Below are 20189 nucleotides of genomic sequence, written 5' to 3' on the forward strand. Positions count from 1 at the left end.
TTCTCTATAAACACAATGTACATTTAAGACTTGTTGCAGGATGGTGGTCCATTTACTGCAGCCAAAGCGACTGTTGTAAAGCAGTCTGAGGAATGTTGTTGGATTTTGGCCCACATTGTAGTGGAGAGTTTAACTTCATTAGGAGTAGTTTCCTTTTTGATACAGCTAAACTATGCAATAGAGGGAAGTAAGCAGCTTAAATCAGCATTAATTGATTTTTGGCCACTTGGGAGCAGCTGAAAGTACAACAATGATTATCACCTTGTGAAACTGATATGGCAAATGTGTTAATAAGTTGCCTGTGTAGCCATTAGCTCTATTTTAGTGTCCACCAGCTCCTGAGGGAAATATCCGACTCCATAGCAGCTAAATGCTTTACCATGTTCACCAGCTATTTGCTAACTTTGACTGTCTGCTGTTTGGTGCTGGAAGTTGGCGCACAGTGGGTTCATCAGAGCTTTTTCACTGAAATCTGCTGCATACTTTAGCTTATGAGAGTAGTGAGAGTGAACCAAAACATTAAAGTTGGGGTCCAGAAAACCAAAACAGTGAGCTGAAAGATGCTAAAACGTTCTGTAGAGCTTAAGGGAAACTGCAGAAGTTTGAGAAGTATAATGCTCTGACAGTTTGTCACTACGTGCTACCCCTTTCATGTTACATATTTTATTAATTGTTACTGTAAAAATATTGATAAGTGCAGCTTTAAAGCCACCAATCATTATTTTCTAGATATTTATCCATGAAATTGTGTAATTTTATAGTCTCACACCTGCCTTTTTGTGTAAACACTGTTTTCATACAATAATTCAGTATCACTCTGAGGGACTCTTTCATGGCAAATTAATAAAGCAACCAAATATTATAAGCAACAATACATATGTGATGTGTGATAACAATTGATCCATACAAGTGGGAATACAGTATGTCTTTTTGCTTGGGCTCCACAGAGATCAAAGTGCAGGGTCAGCTACAGAGCAGCAGCCAAGGGCTGTATGTGTTTTGCTCAAGGGCACTTCAGAAACCCTGTGAGACTTCATTGAACTTGTGTGTACATTGTGACTTCATGGTTGGCTTTCATTCTCCAGTTTGGACTGCACTCAACATTCTTGTTTTTTTAATATACTGCAGTGACTTAAACGTCCTTTTTGTCATTGTTAAAGCTGCTCGACATGATTCACGCATTCCATTCCTATAGACACAAACTTTTACAGCCAGGAGAAGAGTAAAACATTAAACCATGTTCAACAACAGCCACACAACACGGGGACTTTCAGCCTGCATCATGGGCCACCAAAGATACATAGCCGTTTATTGGGACCACGTCAGTGAACTTCTCCCTTTCAAGGAATGCCTGGCTGCAGTCCCAGAACCAGCTGAACAATGAAGCTGAAACTGCAAGGTGCTCCCCCACTCTTTATCGCACTGTTTTGAAATCAAATAGATTAAAAAAAAAAAAAAAAAAGATTTCTTCGAAACTCCCATGAACGAAGGGGGTGGTGATGAAGCCGTGAGAGCTGCTGAGTGTGTGTCAGGAGACAACAGTGTAACGCTTGGTGTCCAATTTCAGGCTGCACTCACACTGCAGTTAAACACACTGAGCTCTTTGCCTGCTTGACTTAAAATCGCTGAGCTGTCCTACATACGTAAACAGCAGGAGTTACTTTTTACACATTTCAAGCTGGAAAACAAAAAGTTTCACACACTAACCTCTTAAATGCAATAGTTTTGGTTTTCTTTGCCAAGGTCTTGACATTTTCTGAGATTTCTGCCGTCGGAGAAACAGGGACATTGTCTCTGAAAAGACATGTTGAATTTTATAATGCCATTTTCAAATCTGTGAACAAACTAACATAAATTCACTTCAGTTGTACAATATTGGGGTGGTGGCAGAAATGTCAGAAGCAGATACCTTAAAGAAATATTTTGGTAAAAACACTTTCATACACAAGAATTAGATGAGAGGATTGATACCACTCTCACATCTGTGTATGAAATTACCGGCAGCTTAGTTTAGTTTAGTTTAGCACAAAAAAAAACAAACAAAAAAACAGGAAAAACAGCTAGCCTGGCTCTGCCCAAAACTAATAAAATCCTACCAGCACCTCTAAAGCGCACTAATTAATAGGTTGTGTCTTGTTTGTTTAATCCACACAAAAACAGTGTAAAAACTACACGTTGTGGTTATGTGTTGTATGTGTCATTTTTCTCAACTGAGAGCAATGACAGTCTGGAGTCCCTGTGACAACAAAACTCCAGGAAGTTACTGCACCCAAAACACAAGATAATAACATGTTAATTAGTGAGCTATAGAGGTGCAGGAAGGCGGACTTTGATCAAAGCCAGCTGGTCTCTACTCTGCATTGCTAATCATTAGGGGTAAATGAGAAAACATATTTTTTTAGTGATTTAGGTGAACTCTTTATAACAGTCTAACATCAGAAAAATCACATTTGATTTCCATGAAAATATACTGAATTCTCATCTTCACTACTCAAAGCAGTATCAGCTCTTTGGCTTTGTAGTGGAAGTTGAAATCCACCTAAAGTTTCACGTGATAATTTACTGAAAAACACAATAAAACCTGATCTGCTCATATTTGCTGTAAAGAGGAAAATGCTTGATTGAATCCACATGACAAAACAAACTGAGAGGAAAAACCAGTGTGACAAAAGTGTTGCTATAGTGAAAGAGCCGTTTGCAGCCAGTTATATATAACTGTAATAATCAGCAGTGAAGATGGAAATTTGTAGCACCCAAATGATGAAAATTGTGTCTCTTTCATATTTTCTGTGTCAAAGATTCCTGTCTATATCCCCTCTCCTCCACGTCTCCACACTGCATACGTAATGACAGGCTAGACTCGGTAAAGCCAACTGAAAATAGATAATGATGTGTTATCTCAGTCACCGAGGCTGTACAGTATGTAACACTGCCAGTCCCCCGAAGAAAACGTCAGCGAGAATGTCTCATATTTCCATCATGTTCCTTTAGATGCAGCTATGCTCTGCTCTGGTAATATTAGCGCTGTCTTATCAAGTCTGTAACAGTGTCACACTGACAGGATGTACATGTGAGGGAGGGCACAGCTAATACCGGCTGGCGTGGGCTCTTTGAAACATGCTTAGGAGTGACTCAGAGATGGTTATCTTGGGTCTGGGAAGTAAGCATGAGGATGAGGTCGCTCAAATCTCAGAGTTTTTCTGCAATGGTGAATCTTGTGTAGCATTTGCTCATCAGAAATACCTGAAGTTAGGGGTGTATTTGTTTTTTATAGAGAACGGTTCCCAGCATTTACAATAATATTAGTATAATTTATTTCTCCTTTCCTCTAAAATGCTGAATTGTTACTCCTTTGTTCCCCATAGTATTGTTTTCCTCCACGGGATATACGCGTGACTGGCGAGCTATGTGTTATCGGAAAAAATAACTGTACCTGCAACTTGTCTTTCCAGATACATGACATGTTGCTGTTTTAGTCCATTTGCCTCCATTGTACTGGGGTGGAGACAGATATCTCACAGAAACTGAAGATAGATACTGATAGAAAAGATGATGAACAAGTTTACTCACAAATCAATGTAGAACTGAAAAATGCCTCTATTGTGCTCCTGTGTGTTGAACTTTGACACATAACGTGGGTCAAAACATTACAGTGATTGTGGCAACTGCAGTTTAGTTGAGTTAGATAAACATCTCAAGAAAGAAATGTTATTAAATGAATCAATGATCACTCATTGATTCATTTGTATCATTTTTGGAAGATATATTTTACATGATGTACGTATTGACCAAAAAGAAATCTAAGACTAAATCAGATGTCTTTAATCAGTTCAGAGCAGAGGGAGAAATGTTTGAACAAAGGTGATTAATTCAATTTTCAAGGGTCAATACAACAGACATTTTATTACAGATCAACTTTTTTTCTGGCAATATTCAACAATAATAAAGCTGTTGCCCCAACAACAATTATTAGTTAAATTAGTTTATTAATTAAATGGTAACTTGAGAACAGAACAATATGCATCAGATATACAGATTTTAAATTCAACAGAGCAGCAGAGTCATAGGCTTTCCTACCATAACAGCAACCTTTCATATATAAAAGTATTTATTTATAAATGTATGATAAACTGGGGGGGGAAATAGTTGAATAGCCAAAAACTAATTGAAGTTCAAAGGGGACATACAGTATATGCACATTGACAGGCCTATATAATATGAGGCTCTACTGGAAGATTTTTGCATGATTTACAATTTACAACAAAAAACTCTTTATCTTATACTGGCCCTTCATGCAGCCCCTCAGTTCAGCCTCTGTCTAGGGCAGGCTGTTTTATCTCCTGTCTCTTTAAGGTTCCCTCATGCTGAGCCCACTCTGTTCTGTTGGTCAGCTTTTCTGGATCCACAGGCTACGTCAACAAACCATGAAACAAACTATAATTGTAGGATTTCACAACTTCTTGCTCTTTACTCGAAATGTCAACTTCTCAAATACATCTGTATGTGTTCGAGCTGAAATCCGATCTGAAATTTTAGAGTAGAAAAGGCAAACAACACATGGAAAAACCTTAGCAACAACTTTAGCCACAAAGGCTACATAACGGAGGCTGTTTATGGGCGTGCGAGGCAAGGTAGAAAAAAAACGTTGCAAATGAAACGTTCAGAGCAGGTTGAAGCCCTGGCTTTTATGATAACCTCAAGTTTTGGAGCTTTGACCATGTTCAACATAGATATCATCATAACAGTATATAAGTAAAATCACAAAAAGCACAATATGTCCTCTTTAAGTCTCAGCATCTGAAATAAACGTCCTTCTGTAGCTGTCTTTCATACAGATATAATCTGTGTTTAAATCTCTCGTGACAAACACAGATTGAAACAAAACATTCACAGTCCTGAGAGGAGGGAAAAAAGATATATTACATGTCTTCAAGCCACAAGGGAAAAGGATATCCTCTCCAACTCAAACAACGAATCTACTGTAAGTCTCTCTAAACAAGGTTATGGTGGAAGACAGTCGCCCTCACGCTCAGCGCCTCACTGTGCACTGATCAAACCAGTAAGTAATATGTCAAAAGGTGGTGAGAAATTAAGGCGATAACATTGTAATGGCCTTGAGTGCATATAAATCTCAGTCTGCTGAGCCTTTCAAGACAGCTGAGGATGAAGGAGCTGAGGTTGGAAGGTCATGAACTGTCTTTATGAGCATTGTGGTGGCAGATGAAATAAAGATAGATGATAGGTAGAGGAGGTGACTCACTCAGACGCACATACAAACACACTGAGCCATCTTTGCAGGACACGTGCACAAGTTGGTATAAACACCAAGTCACTCTGCAGGAAAATCGTGTCAGCCGGGCAAGAAGCAGCAATCAGGAAGAGAGCGAAAACATTTTAAAAATAGAGACTCGCACTGTAAGCTGCCACGTTTGAACAATAGAAACCGGGGAGGGAGGATGAAGAGTCGTAACCTAAGCTGTTGGTTTGGTCAGCTTGCAGATGGACAGAGTGCTCTGTTAATGCTCCTGTCCTCGGACTGGCAGGGAGCACCCTCACCTTTGACCCCAGCTGGATGCCTATTCTTGTGGGGGGGGGGGGGGGCTTCTCCCTGCTGCTGCTTTGCTGCTGTTTTGACAACATAAGGAAAAAGTCTTTCATCAGGGGGAAAGAGCCATATGTCTTCCAAATCCCCCGACAAAAAGAGAAATACCTCACATCTTCATCTGCTTTAGTCAGGACAGTATTGATCCTCTCAGAAGAGATTTACATCATGTGTCAGATGTGAATATGATTTACGTAATGGCAGTCCAGTGGCCGCTTAACCCCTGCAGATGAATACATTTCACAGGATTCGCATGGGCCCTGTGTCCTTGTAATCTGCAGGTGAAATATTGAACAACAGGGTTGGGATTGAGGAGATAATGCCTCAGCCTGAGTCATAATCCCCACCTGCAATTTTGAAATCCACTCGATTCCTGGTAATCCTGGTTGAAATGTGGAGCTGCAGATTCATGTAAGCACATAAAAACATTGCTATCTGCTCCACATTTCACCAGTGTAAGACAGTTTCTCTCCACATCATGCAGCCTTAACTGACATTTATTTATAGCTCCATTAATCCATTCTTAATTTGAATTTAAAAGTGAATTCTTGACCTCAGAAACAGCAGTTCACAAAGCAACGCAAGTAAATAGCTGGCCTGGAGCTTTTTAAACATATCACATGATCTTCATCAGAGGATAGTTTTCCCAGTTGACATGGATATAGATGTGCACTTTTCATCTGCTGATGTACAGTAGATCACATGATTTGAAAGACAGCTACTAAGTGGACCTTGAGGTTAGATTGTTTAGTCAGCAATTGTTTTTTATATTAACAGCAGATCAAATGATTATGTGCAATGTGAAAGAAGTTGCTGGGAGTGGCAAACCCACCAGCATAGAAGCAGCTATGGAACATTTTCAGCCTCTTTTAGCTCATTGTTTTTTTTACTTTATTTGTATGGATTTTATTATAATATATTATATATTATATATAAGACAGCAAAATAAAAAGAATGAAGAAACAGAAAAGACCAAGTCATCAGGGGCAATACATAAGTTCAAAGGTAAGGGTGAGTTTATATGTTAAAGGTTACTTTCTCAATTTTCACAGAAAAAACAAATATGTCCTTATCAAACACAACCAAAAACTCTGGAAGTAAGTTTCCTCTTCATATCAGAATTACAATATCAATATCAATATCAATAGAGTCCTGCATTGATCACACCATAAGATAATTGTTTTGGTTTTAAGGCTTGCAAATGTACTGTATTATACAGTCTCATAGGCCTTGTGTCTATCATCAGCAGGAAACTGCTGTTGCTACCTGTCCAGCACTAAACGGCAAAGAAATTAGTGGCTAACTAGTGATGAACATCTAGCAGTCAGATGTTCAACTCTTTGGTTGAAACCAAAACACAGCTAAAAGGAGACTGATTATTAGACTTGTCAGGTGGACAGAAACACCAACATAAATTAATACTAATTTAGCTCTGTGTTTGCTGGATGTGATATCTGGACGTTCTGTCCCCAGGTCGTCCAACAAAATCAGTTAATACAGCTTTCAGAGTTTGAATTCCCCAAATTTCATGACGGCTAACTGATAACTAATCCAGTGATTCCCAGACGGACCATGGTCCCCCCCCAGAATGTGTACTTTGGTAATCTCTCTGTGAGTTTTATGAGGAGCTAGAGCTGCCTGCCTACCTCTGTGTGTGAAGCACCACTTCACATACACTCTGGCCAAGTACAGTGGCACTCGCTGAATAATATCACCGGTGGTGGACGACAGCAGCAGTGAAGTTTTCACACCAAAACCTGCTACCCTCATGTTTGCAGCTGTCAGCCTGCCTTGTTTTTCCTCAAAATGCTTTTTTGCTCTGCACTTATGTCATCAACTTCCAGCGTTGAATAATTGAAGCAGACACATTTTGTCATGTAAGGAGGAAGTTGCCTTTTTCTCCTCTGATACATTTAACTTGACTGTTAAAGCATCAGTGGGAGTCGTGGCCTCTTTATGAATTAAACATTGTGCCATCACAGACCAGAGGGAGTGTTACCTTGCTTTTCTGCAGCTGAAGAGGATCAGCTGGGCGTGTCTGTTTAAAAGTCTCAGAACTTTAAAGTTGGGGGTAGCACTTTAGTTGCATCATCTCACCAATTCTATTTATAGCCCGCTGTCGTGCATCCTAAGGCTGATTTCAAACATTAGGTTTTATGAGCAGCCTCAGCACTTCTTCCCCTGATTAACGCACAGGATCAGCACTTTTATACCACATGCTAACTTTTGGCACACTTTTTTTCACTTTTTTTCTCGCTTTGTTCTCGTAGGGACTATACCAGACAGTGGTGGTGGTGGTGGTGGTGGTGCCACTGGTGGTCCTGCAGCCTTTCCTGATGGCCCGAAACCACATGTTCCCAATGATCGCGAGCTCAAATGATCACTGGGGAGGAGAAGTAGACAAGACACGACTCGGCAGCCCAAACGGGGAGAGCTCTTTCAACACTGTGGTAATGTGTCAGTGTCACCAGATACAGGAGCTGACACTTAGATGGTGGGGGTGAGCGACAAGCCAGCAGCATCTCAGAACAAAAGTGTGTAAAAAAAAGTTCAATACAAAGCAAAATAATAGTACAAACTAAATCTCATGACTCTCATATCTGGTCCAGTATTAATGCATGGTTCAAGTTAATCATTTATTTATTGGTTAATGATTCTCACATGCCTTACTGTTGTGATGTGTGCTTTTGTGTGTGTGCACTGATGAATCTTGAGCCCATATTTATGTCATTGTGCACCAAGCAGATAAGCAGGCCGTTGAAAGATTCAGTTTATCCAGAGGGTCATGAGGGAAGTCCTTTGGCCTATACAGGAAGCATGTAAACTGAGTCTCCAGTACAAACAGGAAGTGAGTGATGGATGGCAGATTTTGTTGAAGAGAGTTGTGGACAGACAGGAAAAGCTCGAGAGTTCCTCAATCACTCCAGCACATGGCCGAGTTGTTAGAAAGCTGTTAAGTTGCTGCAATGCAGGAAAAGGACTTCCTGTGGCTGACTCAGTGAGTCACAGGGTCACATCATGCAGTTTCTTTTTACTGATTAGACTTTTGGCTGCAATTGTGCTTTTTAATCATTATTTTTTTATCAAGATATCAATAGAAGTAAGCCCTCTCTATTTGCTATATTCTGTGTTTATCAGCAGCCACAAAAGGCTTCTTCTTTGGCCTTTCTTGCCTTGGTATGAGGTAACCAAGATACTAAAAGTTAAACAATATAAAATGAATAAGTAGTTGAAGAAGAATGGACTTGTGTAAAGTACTCCTGTACTTCTACAGTAGTATTTGCAGTTCTTGGTGGTCTAGGAGTCATGACCCCCTGTACTGCAGCAGAGACAGGTGCTGCTGCATTTTAATGTCCTGCTGCATCTGCTGCAGACTGTCGTACTCACATTCAAGAAAGGTCCTCATCGTGTGACTTAAAGTTTCGACACATTCTCGCCCCAGAGATTTCACGTGTGTTTCATTTGCTAAGTCTAAGGCTTATTTTCTTTATATCTTCTTATATATCTTATGACATAAATATCCTTTTTCTTAGAGGAAACACGATTTTGGAATATTGTCCCACAGTCTAGATTAATAGGACCACAAGCTTTGCAAGATTGTTACACAATATTTTCAGAAATACAAAACATAGAGGCAAAGCTGACGCGCAAACTGACACAAAAAGCTTTTTAAAAATATTTTGGGGCATTTCCTCCTTCCTTAACTGGACAGAAGACAGTAGAAACCTGACAGAAAACAAATGGAGAGAGAGAGAAATGGGAGATGACATGCAGCAAAGATCCTCAGCTGATCCGTCGACATTTCAAATACACGGTTAGGATTCCTCAAAAAAAAACATTTTTTTAAAGAAATGTGAAATGTTTGATATTATCACAGCTTTTTCATCAGCATGTTAAGTATCTCAAAATTATGTCCCTCAATATCTCCATGACACTGAATACAAATAGTTTTACACAGCAAATCTAGAGAATATTTAACGTTAACTAGCTTGCTTCTGTAATCCTCTGTGATGAATCTAAACTAAGTTGTCACAAATGAAATAAAACTTTTGCGAGTTTAATCAGTGACAGTGCCAGTTAAAATCAACTTCTCCCCTCTGCTTTCTTGTCCATTTGTCCATCTTGTGCCTTTTTTTTCATTAAATTGAACACCAAATGATGTAATTTGTGTGCCAAACAGCTTCCTTTCAAATTCAAGGAGTTGATTGTTTGTTATTAATTCAGCATATGAAAAGACAGCAGGAGTCTGAATTGAAGGCTGATGCTGTCTTTTTACTGCCAGTTATAAAAATGCAGCGAGAGTTTCATGAGCTCTGTTCCACTGGATCAACAACTGAGTCAAACCTGCTGATGAAACCCAACAAAAAGCCTGGAGGTGACTGCAGGCTCTTGATAACAGCAGCGCTTTCATCCTGTTTAATGTTAAATACATGCATTGTATTTCTTTATCCCCTGACATTTATTACATTCATGTATTTACCCGTTTGCACTGTTTTGAAGAGAGAGACACAGCCAGGGCTGACGCTGTTTCTCAAGCCTACAGGCAGACACCTGTTGTGAGCTTTTTGTGGTATCGCTGTCTATAAGCGTGAGCAGTGCCTCTCCATGACTGTGCTTCTTTACCCCTCAGCAAAAGAGTTCATACACCAGGTCAGATACATACCTCTTCTTTGCTTGTCTGTCGCTGGTGTCACGTTCCCTTTAAAGAGATATAGCAGACACAAAAGATGGACTTACTTTCTTGACACTTTTCTGCCACAGCTGCAGAGGTTCAGAAATAGCAGTCCTATTCACAACTGACAGACTCACACCACAGTGAAAATCACTGACTCACTGACTCTTTGGACCTTTCATATCCAATTACCTCAACATAACTGCTCCTGAAAAGCAGTATTAATATGACTTCCCAGATTTCTTTTCTTGTTCCAACATCTCCTGCTCTTTATATCATCTAAATGTTTTAAGAAATGGGATGAAACCTTTAAGACATTTATGTGGGATGAGAAGAAATCAATAGAGAAATTAAAAATGTAAAGTTACCAAAGAGTCAAGGGGGATTGGCGCTATTATGCCGCACAAATTAAGCGTTTGATGACCAACACCGGATGGATGGATGAACAACACAACAAATCCAAAATAGCCAAAATCCAAAATCACCTGTCAACAGCGTCATACCCCCTCTACCAAAGAGTATACGCACACAAGATGCATGCGTCGGTGTTGTGTTTGTCCACTACAATTGTGTCTACCGAAGAGTATACACCTACAAGATAATACATCAGCATTGTGGCTGTATAAATTGACTTGATTCAGTTTTAAGCCACATTTTTATGATAAACTTTTTAGATCTTGGTCGTTTATAACTATATGTTTTAACTGGATGAAGGATTTTAGTCACTGGATGTCTGGATCAAACAGCGTCAGAGAAACACTGATTTTTTTATGTGAAACTCTTTTATTCAGTGTTTTCACCTGTTTTAATCACCATGTTTGTTCTGGAGAGGAGGAGACCTCTGTGGATAAGTCGGCTCCCAGTAAAAACATCCTGAACGATGAACACTGTAGTAATCCTATCCTGGAGTAGCTGGTTGTTTACCAATGAAGACAACAACTCCCATGATCCCACACTACTTCATACCATCATCACACTCTGTCTTTTGCTATTGTTTTGATTGAGAGACCCCTAGCAACTGAAATTACATATTGTGCGTTTAAAGCAAATACAACAGATCATGTTTTCAAAACTAAAAGCTAAACGTGGGTTGATAAGATTCTAATGGATGCTGAGTATGAGATGGATTCATTTGAAATGCACTCATCCCTCAAACGTTTGGAATTGCTTGAGATTTTTCCAGATAGACATCTTCTTTTTGCTATCAAGATTAACTGTGAACAAAAACATAGTCAGTATGACCTATGGCATCCTTTTCAGTGTTCAAACATCATTCTGTTCACATGACCTGTTGCCATCAGTGTCCAAGAAAGCGATATAAAATGAACAACACTGCAGCAAGACCATCCTATTACAGTGAGTGGCATAATAATGACTTTGAGCATATCTGCTGTGCTGTGGAGGCAGATACACAGCTGTGCTGTCTCTGACACAGAGCAGGATGTACGTGCATGCCTGTACAGCCTCCCTGTAATCAGCATCCTGGCTGCTCAAGATAAGGCACAGAGGCACAGTGTGAGGCTGCGGCTGGCTTTCTGCCAGGAGACTTCAGGGCAAAGCATCCACACCAGCAGCACCACTGTGGACACTTCTGCCTGTGACAGCCGGCCTCTATTTTACTTCCCCACCATCATTATCTAACACATTATACCACCCTAACACCTTTGTTGTGTACAGTAATTAAAAAGCCTTAATCATGAAACACTTAACGATGTGTAAATAACTGCAGAATAGTTCCACATTTTGAAAACTACACTTGTTTTGCTTTCTTTCCGAGAGTTAGATGAGAAGATTCGTACCAATTTTACATCTGTCCACTAAGCTTAGCTTAGCATGAAGACTAAAAACAGGGGGAAACAGCTAGCCTGGCTTTTCCTGAAGCCTGTATATAAAGATGTACATAGCGAGATGTAACGTTAGCTACTTAAGCTAAATTGTGCTAACAGGACAGCTGTCGTAATCAAGTAACATTAAATTCAATGAAATATTGTGACAATACTCGACTCAGTGTGAGCCCCGGAGCCAGGGAGAGCAGCAGCTGTCAATCACGTCTGTCAGTCAACGCCCACACAGCAGACATCAAAGCTACTATAAGTCTTCAAATCTTATTATTCCAAAATGACCACCGGCACACTTATTAGAGGACCCAAATCTAGCCGCTGAGACCATATTGACTTGTTGAAAAAAATATCGACTTAGTATTTCTAAAGAGAAGTAAGCACTTTTTGAATTGGAGCCAGAGATTTTTTGGAGCCAGCATCTAGCAGCCGTTGGTGGCATCGCACTTTAAGGTGCTTCCGCACTGGCTTCAGCCTCAAGCAGTAGCTGCCGCTTTTGACCTGCTCCTCTAAAGTTTAATAATTAACATATTTTATCTCTTTTGTCAAATCCACACAAAAAACAAAGTGTGAAAAACAATAATTTGTGGTTTTACGAGGGATTATGTGGTGGTCTTTGTGCTAAGCTAAGCTAACTGTGTAGCTAACTCTCGGCAAGAAAGCAAATAGGGTTAAAATGTCGAACTACTCTTTTAAACTGTGCCTTTTTTTATTTTGAATCAATCATCTATGTTGCTCCTCTCCTGTAAATTGTTCCCGTCTGTGTCTGTACACAGCATGGTCAACATATTTGGAAATATCAGGACATGTTTGCCCCATTTCCCTCATGAGAATCAATTTAATTCATTTTTTAAAAAAAGGAAAAATGACATCCACGCATTTCAGAGCTGCCTGACCCACTGTACAGCAGATAATCAATCACAGAACACATGAAGGCTTAATTTGATTTTGTCAGTTTCTGTGTTATCGCTGTTTTCATTGCAGCTGAGTCGTGTGTTTTCATGTCAGTGAGCACATTATGTTACACTGAGCTTCCTGTCAATCAACTGACAGCCTCGTGAAGAAAATTAATCTCTACTAGAAAATAATCCCTCAAATTTTACAAATGTTGTACCTGGTGAAAAAATAGAAATGATGATTTGATTTTAAAATATATATCAGCTGAAAACTAGTGCATGAAAACTAGTCAGCAAGCGACTACTTCCAGATTCTGCCGCTGCCAAGTAATAGCACTACAAATGCTCACTTGACCAAACCAACCTAAACATCGGCAGTACAGTAAAAAAAAATATTGCGATTTATAATTAAGAGTGTTAACTAACATCTGGCTTAAAAAATAATTCTAATGAACACATTTGGAACATGAAGAAAGGTGTCAATGAGAAAGTCTTTAAGTACATCTGTGATATGTACAAAAAGGTTTGGGAGCTATGTGGAACAAAAAACAGTGAGATTGAAAGAGTTATGAAGAAGAGGTTCAACAAACTAGTAGTGGGTCTGCAAAGCATCTTTTAGCACCCCTTAACAGTCATATTTCCTTATAGCTTGGACTGTAATTTACTTTTAATAACCTCCATTCTTCTCTGATTGCTGTTGGAATATATACTCAAGGAGGCTTTTAGAAAAAAAACAAAGCCCTACTCCTCTAGATTCATTTCAGCAACTGTACTGTACTATAAATCAGATCCCAAACCCCTTAGTCAGGGAAAATACACTCCATGTGGAAGCTGTACTACGTTGCATCAGCCAAGAGAGTGAGGGGGAAAAAAAAAAATGTTTTTAACATGCAAAGAGGGCTCTGTGTGGCTGTGTGAGCCGGGGGCAGCTCTTCAGCCAGAGCTCCATCTTTACGAGCCCACAGACACAATCGCACTGGAACATGTGGTTTTGATCGGCTCACGTGCAAGGCCGAGGCCAGTTAAAGCACCGGTACACAGTGATCACTCACTATACTGCAGCAATGAGAACCACATGCCAGTTTAAACCCAAATGCCCTGATCCTAGACCCTGTTTTCAGTCATGTCCTGTCTCGAGGGAGCTCTGTTCCCAAGCTTGCAAACAATGGCTCTGTATTCATTCAACTTTTCAAACAGTTGTGAGACAACAGAGCCCCCCCCCCACATGTATTTTATTGTGATACTGGATCATATTGGCTGATGTGCTAAATAGCTGAGGTGCAAAGGAATTTGTCTGCCAAAGTTTCAGGATGTTTCTCAGCACACATTCATTAGGATAGAAAGATGATACTGAATGACTTTCATCATACTGAAAGTTGCATCAGCACAAGTTTGTCTGTGTGCAAACCCCTCCTGTCTTTTGGAGTTTCATTCCATAAGTGGTGAGAAAAAAAAAAAAAAAAGGCTTTATTGTGTTTGCCTCTGTTTCACACCATCAATGCAAGACCAAACAGGTTGAATCCGCATCCTGATTCTGACAGACTCTGCAACCTCTTTCTCACGCAACCTACATGATGAAATCACTGCTCACCTGTTTATCATACATCTATGCATTTTTTCTTTACTATTTCTCCATCACACAAAAACACACGCGGAGGACAAACAAGTGCTGAGTTTGTTGTATGACAGCGCTGAGCACAGGAGGGAGAAAGTGTTGCCAGAATGATTAGTCGATTAATTGATTAGTCTAGTGGTTCCCAAAAAAGGGGTCACAATATGAATCTGAGGTGATTTAATAATAACAATAATAATAAGTTTATTTAGTATAGCACCTTCTGAGTTGAAAATAAGACCATAAAAATATACATAGCGTAAAAACATATGCCACAAGTTTCAAATTAAAATAAGAAAATATAAAAGAAGAAATATAAAGCATATTTTTGCTATTGAGTTTATGTTATATGATTTGTCAGTCAACTGAAAAAACAACAACTATTTTGTTGATTGATTTATCGTTCAGTCATTTTTCAAGCAAGGATGTCAGATTCTTTCACATAAGCTTTTAAAATGTTCTACCAAATCTGCTTACTATTATTTTATTGTTGTAAATAGAACATTTAATTAAGTATTATTTAAGTATTTAAAAGGTATTAAAAGGCAAATTATTAAAAAAACAAAATCATATATTTGGCTTTGGGATTATTGGTAGGACAAAAACATTGATTTTTTATTTAAAGACATCACCTTGCGCTCACTTTTGACATTTTAAAGACAAAATTATGAAAAACAAAAACAACAAAAAACAATCATTACATTAGTTACAACCCCATGAAAGCACCCACACACAAAAATTATGCATAACAGTAGTAATAATAATCACCACAAAAATTCATATTCTTCTTTAATGTCTTTAGGTTTAGGTTTCAGTCACTTGTCAGCTCTGCTCTGGCCTGATCACACCTTCTCACTGACTGTCCCGCTGGGATGTACTTGTAAATTTAGCCCATTTGCCCTCTGTCTGGTCTGTGATGTCCGCAACTTGGCAACAGCATGTCATCTGATGTTTGGTGTCATTGCACTGCATTCACTGACCATGAACAGATTGTTAACAGCACACTTTGTGCTCTAGTCACCTCTCAACTGGGGGAAAAAACCTTCCAATTCCCCACCCAGCCAACAGCTGGCTAATCCCCTCCAGCGATCTGGTACCACAGAAAAACCTCACAGTGGACACCCAAGCTGAGGCGGTGATATGCATTTCTGCTGTGTGGTAGTAGAAAGTGCCACAGCAGACAGGTCGTAACCCTGAACTGGTGGCTGCGTGGGAAGACTGGTGCTGTCTAAGCAACATACATGTGTCTTTATCTGCCTTTCTCTCTCTCTCGTGCTGGTGCCGCTGCATTCCAGCTCTGACCCTGACAGCCAGTCACTGCTTACTTGTGCTCTTCAACACTCCTCTACATTCACTTCTTAAGAGCAGGTGACAACCAAGAATACTTTCACTCTGTCGACAGGCTGCATGCCGCTGTTAGAAAAGAATATAGTTCTGACATGACACATTTTAGCCACCTAGCAGACAGAAGATATATAGATTAGTGTGAGGCTCTTTATAGTATACAATGAGGTCATCTCTTTAAAGATATTATTCTTCTCACAGACCAGCAGGAGCTGCAGCTTGAGGGCTCAAGGTCATTTATGCTCCAGCTACAACAGTTCAGACTTTTATAAAAACTTTTTTTTTATTGTCCCGCATGACGCCTCGCTGTTATTTCTGTCCATTCTCCCAAACGCCACCATAGATAATGCATAATGCACGTCATCATTCTTCACCCAGATTAATCTGGGGGGGGCTAAATGGGCTGCTGGGAGCAGGACTAAAGCAACAGGCCTGTGGTGTCTCTCCAGAGCAGCACTGGGAGAGCCTGAGTGTGGAAGCCATCAAGGCTCCAGCAGCTGATGTGCTCTGACAATGTTGTGGTGGATCCGCTCTGCCGTAAGAGGTACATAGGAAACACGGTGTGGTTCACATGGGGAGCTCTTTTTCCATCCACAGCTTGGCCTCAGTGGGGTACATCATCTGTGTGTGTGTGTGTGTGTGGGTGTGTGTGTGGCCACATTTCCACATTTCAGGCACAGAGATCTCATCCCTCAGCTCCCCCAACTTTTCCCACACCGGCCTCATCCATCATACTTTGTCCTCCAGTGGTGGAAAGTAACTAATTAGATTTACTCAAGTGCTGCACTTAGGTACAATTTGGAGGAACTTTATTTGAGTGTTTCTTTACAGTTTTATTCTACCACATTTCTGAGGGAAATACTGTGGTTTTACTCCTATACATTTATCTGACAGCTTTAGTTACTAGTTACTTATCAGATTAAGATTTTACATTAAAAAAACATATGATTAAATATTAAACCAGTGGTTCATAACTTTTTGGCTCGTGAGCTGTGTTTAGTTGTGGCCCCTTGTCACGTTTCAGATGGTGTTGTTAGCAGTTTCACCAAAGATTTATTTCCCCTCTAAACCTCTCAGGTCGTTTCATTTAAATAACTGTGCAGCAAACTTGTGCAGCAGAACTTTGTTTTTTCTTCTTTTTTCTCCCGCTGATCATCTTACAACCCTTTAGATTTATCCTGTGACCCTTTGGAAGGGGCTCGACCCTTATAATTAAGGACTAAACTACCCAACTGTATATATTTATTAAAGTGTCTGTATATATGTAACTAAAGTTTCAATGCTACTTTGCACATTGATGAATCGGTATTAGCAATCAAATAATGTAATACATAATAATATCAGTCACAGAGGCCATTTTCTGCAGAACATTACTTTTTAAACATTTAGGTGATAATACATCTGTACTTTTACTTGAGAAGAATTGTGAACGTAGGACTTTTACTTGTAATGAAGTACTGTATTTTTACATTGTCCTTTGGTACTTTAACTTCAGTAAAGAATCTGAGCACTTCCTCCACCACTGTTGTCCTGCTCCCCTGGGTGTTTGAATTAACCCGCTGGCTACTTGGACACTGTGGCCCTTTGGATAAAACTCCAGCGCAGACCTCGTGGAATTCTTGTTGGCTCTGCTGAGGCCTAGCACATGTTTTCTCAGGGCCTGTGTGTCGAGGTACGTCGCGTGGGAAACACTTGCATTCCACACCCACTTCTTGACCTCCCTGAACTCTCACTGTGCTGATTCCTTGGTGTTACCTTGGCCGTGGGGAGAGGATGTCCACCAAGCACACAAGGAGGAGGAACATATGTAGGGGGAATCTCTCGCTCGGCGAAAATAAACTGATGACACATTTGTGTGGGAGTCATCTGCTTTTATTAATTTATTCAATTCAAATAGTGCTTGAATGTTTTGCAGATACTGAGGGACGTCAGATCATTCAGATCATTCAGATCATTACTGAAATTTATATGAATGCAGAATCATCTTAATTTCTTGAAGGACTTAACACCTCACAGGATGAGCTTGCATATAAATCAGAAGTGTCAAGTGCTGCATTCAAAATTCTCAACTTTACACAAAGCACAGATAAAAGCAAGCACGTATAACAGGAAAATTAAGTTTAACAGCTGCTCCCACTGTGACAAGAATGTGATTTTTATCTAGCGTCTTGTCAATACACACGACCTTTTAGTTTAAAGAGACATAGCTCTGAGTCACTTTGCACCATGTGAAGATCTCCTGCAAGCAATAATCAGCTCAGTGTGAAGATTAGAGTGACTGATAATATGTGAACTTCTTTACGAGGATCTTTGGCCACATTTGCTTTTAATCATAAAGATCCTTTCACACAGTAAAGATTAGTCTATGATTAACAGAAGAATGTCAATGGGTAGTAAAGCTTTAGTAATATCCATAGGTTGAAAGACTTCAGTGCAGTGTCACTGCAAGTCTTTCACTGGACTTCATTTCATTTATCAACTCAGGGAGGATACATGTTACTTCTTAAATGCAACAATTCAGTATTGCAATTCTGTAAGGATGTTGGAAGAGAAATTAGGAAAAGAATTTTTCAAAATTGATGAACCAGAGGCAGAGATGTCGTGACTTTTCGCTCCAAAAAGCTCCAAAAACTCTGGATCCTACAATTCCCATGATGCAACTCTCTGATTAGACCCTCTACCCAGTAAAAGCCTGTCTTTCAAACTCTACACTCCCGTTTCTAATGCAAGCTTCATGTGAAATATTTGTACTGATCATCATGTGTAAAATTGGTGGAGTGCTCCTTTAAAAAATAGAGCGTGTCTGCACCATCTGTACATGTTCTACGCTGCCACATTGGCACTGCATTCCTATCATTATATGGAAATAAGTTATTTTAAGTTTTAGTGTTTTCATCATGAGTCATTCTTCTATTTTATGCATAATGCTATATTTGTTTTATGTGCTCTGCAGCTTGTTTTATTTGGTTCATTTTGTGTTTTTGCATGTGCATGTTTTATGTTTATGGTTTGAATATTTGTGCACTTGATTGTTAGTTTTCCTGGTGAATTTGAGCAAAAGTCTGCAATGTTTAGGCGTTTGTTTTAAAGAATAAAACAAAACCAACCACTGGGGAGGATGCTTAAAGACAAATTCCACTTTACTATTACACTTTACACTTCATTATAGATTATGAAGCTCTTCTCTCCTTCTAGAGACTGTAAAGAGAAACAAACACATTGTTTTCATGGTGTAATCAATTAACTGCATTCAGTAGCATGAAGGGAGAAAAACTGGACCTTTTCCTGTGAACATGGCAACTGTATGTTAATTAGCTGTAGCGGCCAGATGGGGGCAGGTAGTTTAATAAATCTGAGCTGAAACCATCCTTTAGAAACTGATTATGCAATTAGAGCTGACTTGTCCTTAATTTCAAACTAAAGAAATATGATTTTCTGTGCTGATCTTTACTCACAAATCCAATTTGTAAAGCAAAGCTTTCAACGTGCACTCCAAGCAACTATTCACTGACGTTAGCAAGGATATTGACGTTATCCAGGTGTCTCCTCGTGTTGCCTTTTGTCCAGACGTATTTAAGGGTTCGTGTCCATTTTACCTCCTCACTCTTTAGAAGTGCTTAATCTTGTTTCAGAACATTTCCATGACAGGAGCAGTTTAAATGTTTTTTTTTTCAGCCTCTAAGGCGTGTGCCAGATGCCCTCTTTTCTTCAGAGGGGCCCTCATATTCAAATCACAGCAGCTGGGAAGTGCTTTGGTAAGAGGAAAAGGAGTGGGCAGAGGCTGGGGGAGTTTTTAAAGATGTAATGGGGTGGGGGTGTGCATTTGTTTGGCCGGTGTATAATCTGGCACACTTCTATAACAGAGAAACCCCAAGGCTCTCAGTCTTTGATCCACATAAGCAGTGTGAGGCCTGGAGGCTGGGGGTTTGCCTGGTCTTTTAGGCCTTTTACTCTGGAAGGCAGAGTAAAAGGCACAGGCATAGAGAGAGAGAGAGAGAGGGGGACTCTGGGTAGGCGGGGGTGGCATGTGGCTGGAGAGACAGCAGGTTGTCTGCCCACAGGCAATGATGCTGCAGCAGGGGCCGTTGTAGGGGGCGAACACGTCACTCTGTGAGGCTGACATTATTTTCTTTGTTAGTCTCCATGTGGATAATGAATTCTGCCCGCATTCACTGCCAAGATGTGATTTTATACAGTATGCTGCCACATATGCTGACCCTGGCAT

The sequence above is a fragment of the Thunnus albacares genome, chromosome 6 (assembly GCF_914725855.1).
Source record: "Thunnus albacares chromosome 6, fThuAlb1.1, whole genome shotgun sequence".
Taxonomy (NCBI): domain Eukaryota; kingdom Metazoa; phylum Chordata; class Actinopteri; order Scombriformes; family Scombridae; genus Thunnus; species Thunnus albacares.